The sequence below is a fragment of the Gymnoscopelus microlampas genome (assembly GCF_963454915.1).
Source record: "Gymnoscopelus microlampas genome assembly, chromosome: 13".
Classification (NCBI taxonomy): Eukaryota; Metazoa; Chordata; class Actinopteri; order Myctophiformes; family Myctophidae; genus Gymnoscopelus; species Gymnoscopelus microlampas.
Window position 1 is genome coordinate 27082961 of NC_139950.1, and position 4558 is coordinate 27087518.

Here is a 4558-nt window from a genome sequence, read left to right on the forward strand (position 1 = left end):
ACCCCGAGAACTGCAGGATTTGCACCCGTTAGAGGAAAGGTTGGTAAGTCAACGTATTGCCTTCATGAAACTTGTTGGCTTGCCAAGAGGCAGACAAAAGGCAATCCACGGTAATGCAGTCAATGTGCCATCTGACGTACACACTATCATCAAAGTTCCAATCTTGGAATAAATTCCAATATTTGCTGGCGGAGACTTGTGCTCCGAGGAGCACATTTTCTACTTTTAGTTATCATTGTTATTGTGTTGCGCCTTAGATCCAAACTGTGTGTTTGACGTTTTAAAGAAAAAACTACAATTACTTTTTTACATTACTTTTTTTAGATAGGTAGGTAGGTAGGTAGGTAGATAGATAGATACAGAAGACACTGTCAATAAATGTAAAATGTTATATTATCAGCAAAATGTTAGCAATTTGGCAATTATTTGCGGGACCACTTGCAGTATCTGTGACCCACAGGGTGAAAAACACTGTGCTATGCTAGTATTGCTCGGGCCTGCCTTACGCGGCTCGAGTCCGCTTCCGTCAGTGCGCCTGTCTTGTTTTCAAGTGATCAAAATCTAAATGTTATCTGAAGCTATTTTGGATGTACTATAATTGAAATAGAGATAATAGAGATCAATACAAAACTGACAGCCCACGTTTATTGTCTTCCTCATGAGGAAATATTGTGTAAGAACGGTCACAAGGCATGCTAAACCTAAGCCACAGAGGATTTAGCAAGTGTCTAATCAAAATGCCAAAGGTTTCTTACGGCATCGTGGACCTCTCATGAATGACAGAAAGATACATAATGCGTATATATCTTTCTGCATCGTTTATCAACGCATGTTGATAATCAGAAAACTTTAAAATTAGGTATATCTTGCTTAGACTGACCATATGGTTAATAGAAGAATGATTTCCTATAAATTAAAGGTCTGAGAAATCCAGTTCTCTGATACTTTCTCAGCTCAAAATGCATCTAAGGGAAAATATCCCAGAACTCATTGCATGTGAATAGGAAGAGCATTGAAGTGAAGGTGAGTAAAATTGCCCTTTTGTGTGTGTGAAGAGAGGCAGGCATCTCATTGACAATGGGGGAGGGAGACTGGGGTTGTGGTTCTATTATCATTTCCCCTCGAGATATATAAGGGAAAAAATGTACATCCACAATCTGTCACTTTAACTCTTTCACTGCCAGAGTATATACATTAATAAACTCACCCACTGCCAGAGATTTTCGTTAAAGTGTCCATGGCAGGCAAAGAGTTAACCATGCTGGCACACACGACATCTCCTGTTGTATGCATTACTTAACTTTTGGAAGCATGTATAAGCATGTATACCATCTCGCCCCCTCCATCAAGTCTGCCAATTAAAAAAACAAAGCTTCTGGTACTTTTTATTTAATAGCGTTTTGGCGTCTAGCCTTCCTCAGCGTGTTAAGAAAGTGGTCAGTGGTTTTGTGTGTACCATGCAGGAGGGACTGATAGACAGACAGACATGACAAGGACTTCAGCTGCTGTCGGTAAAAATAAATATATTTTTTTAAAAACCCCCCGTACTGACGCACCCACCCACCCACCGTTGTCGGCTAGTGCCGGGCCTGCACCGACAGCATGGCCTAGAGAGGGTCAAACTGAGTTATCCATTTGTAACTCTTGAGAGTGTCCAAATGCATGTGTGTCACAAGTCACAATCAACAGAAAAACAAACTAACAATTAAATCCATGTGATGATGGTGGTCATTGATCAGTGGAGTGGAGTTGTTGAGTTGGTTTCCACCGCCTGTTATTTGAGGTGAGAGTTTTATGAGTTCTCTTTCACTGGCGTCGAGGGACGACTCCATGATCTACACGTTATGTAAAACACGCGCACATACACACACACACATACTCAGATATGCATATGAGTGTATATACTGTTGTACACTGTATGCACGCGCACGCACCCACCCCATGTGTGGTATTATTTCCTAATAGTCATGCTAACAAAAGCAGATGTATAAAACATGCCTGTTACTCCACACATGGCCTCAAAGCAAAATGACCTTCATATGGAGTTAGAACACACACACACACACACACACACACAGCCTCTCTTACTCTGACTGTCTTGCATATGTACTGCACACATGCCTGCACGCACATACATACACACACATATTTCCTCACCTCTCTCACATAATGTCCCTCTCCCTCCTCCCCTCTCTCTCTGTACCAGTCTGGTCAGTGTAATGGATGGTGGATCCATTGCTTACCCATGCATACCGCCAGCAAATTGTTTCTCTCTCTCTCTCTCTCTCTCTCTCTCTCTCTCTCTCTCTCTCTCTCTCTCTCTCAAGACGGAGTGGCGACAGGAAGAGTGGCCGGCTGTTCTGATTGGACGAGAGCAGAGAGGATGCCGGTGAATGACTCCGACAGGAAGCAAATTATACATCTGAAGACTCACAGGCCGACATGGAGGAGATGCGTGTGTGTGTGTGTGTGTGTATGTGTATGTGTATGTGTATGTGTATGTGTGTGTGTGTGTGTGTGTGTGTGTGTGTGTGTGTGTGTGTGTGTGTGTGTGTGTGTGAGTGAGGGAGGTAAGACAGAGAGGGAGATAGAGCTGTGTGAGTGACTGTGTGCTTATGAGAGATTAGAGTAATATGAGACACCTTTTAGCTGTAACCTTGCTGTGTAGTGAACTATGAGAGGTCTGAGCTCCGTGCGTGCGTGCGTGCGTGCGTGCGTGCGTGCGTGCGTGTTTGTGTGTGTGTGTGTTGTGTGCATGCGCGTGAATCTACCGGTGTGTATTGTTTACATTGAGAAAAGAGACAGAAATAAAGTGCAGTCAACCATCACCCACAAAGAGACTCTCTCTCTCAAAAACAGACCAGTAATGAGTATTAATTTAACTTACACATGTGATTTGTTGCACTCCACACATTTCAGGTAGAATAAGTATTTACTATATACTTGTGTTGAGAAGATGAGAGTGCTAATCACAGGTCTTAGGTCTGACTGATCAGTAATATCTACATTGATGCAGATTACTGTAGATAGAGTGGAGAAAGAGAGCGAGAGGAGGGGATGAATGATGGAAAAGAAATAATGATACATGTAACAGGACTTGAGCCCATGCAGGGTGTCACCATTATGTATTAATAAATACATATTGTAGCTTAGATTAAAAACATTATTTGATATACAACAATATTTTGTATTAGCATCATATCAAGAGGAAATAGAACAGGAGTTGTTGAATGATTTCTGTACGCATCATTATTTCTTATAATTTAACATATTATTTTCCTCACTTATTAACCTTTTATTTCAATGCCTTATTCTGTGTTTTACCATTTAGCCCTGATGAAGATCGAAACCTGTTTACGTTCCCTCTTAACTGTGATTGCCCGGATCTCCCATTTTTTATCTGATGTTTTATCCCGTCTGATCCAGGCGAACCTTTTACTATTTTAACTTTTTCGTCTATTACATCACCACTGAGTACCTGGTTGCCTCATTCTCTCTGCCTTATTCTGTGAATCTATAAAAGTTTTTTTTTATAGTTGCGGCATGAGATTGTGGCCCACTCTGAACTTCACCATAGTTTTTTGTCATCATAGCTTAGTTTTTATTTAGTTCTTGTCAGTGAAGAAAGGTCATTGACAAAACATTTTTGCCCTAAAAATGAACACACACACAGACACAAACATGCACGCAACACACACACACACACACACACACACACACACACACACACACACACACACACACACACACACACACACACACACACACACACACACACACACACACACACACACACACACACACACACACACACACATTATTATGCAGGCTCCCCAAAAAACAAACACATGGCCCTAATATGGTTGAAAACAGAGGCCAACACAGTGGAGCTTCTATAAATTAGCCTATTTTATGACAAGCCGCTAGCTATCAGAGAGAAAGAAAACAAAGAAAATGGAGAGAGAGAGGAGGTTCACTAATTCAGAACACTAGTCAAAGTACAGTGCCAAGTTGCACGCACACACGCACGCACACACACAAACACAAGACAGGCACACAAACGTATTCAAATGCACACTCAGATACGTGCACACAAAAACCGTACACGCACGCGCGCACACGCGCACGCACACACACGCACACACTCTGTGAGAGGACTAGGGCCATAAACATCCAGCGGGTAGGTCTGCTCCAGGTCTGGGCCACATTACACATGATTATTGGAGAAATGGAATTTTGGCATAAAATCTCCCTCCCACTCTCTCTCTCTCTCAATCATTCTCTCACAAATATGCGCGCGCGCGCACACACACACACACACACACACACACACACACACACACACACACACACACACACACACACACACACACACACACACACACACACACACACACACACACACACACACACACACACACACACACACAGTCGTCTTTCGTTGTAATTATCACACATCTCCCTCTCTCTCTCTTTCTCTATCTCTCTATCCATCCATCCATCCATCTCTATCGCTCCCTCGGTCCCCACACCCCTTCTTTTCCCCCCAGACCAGACC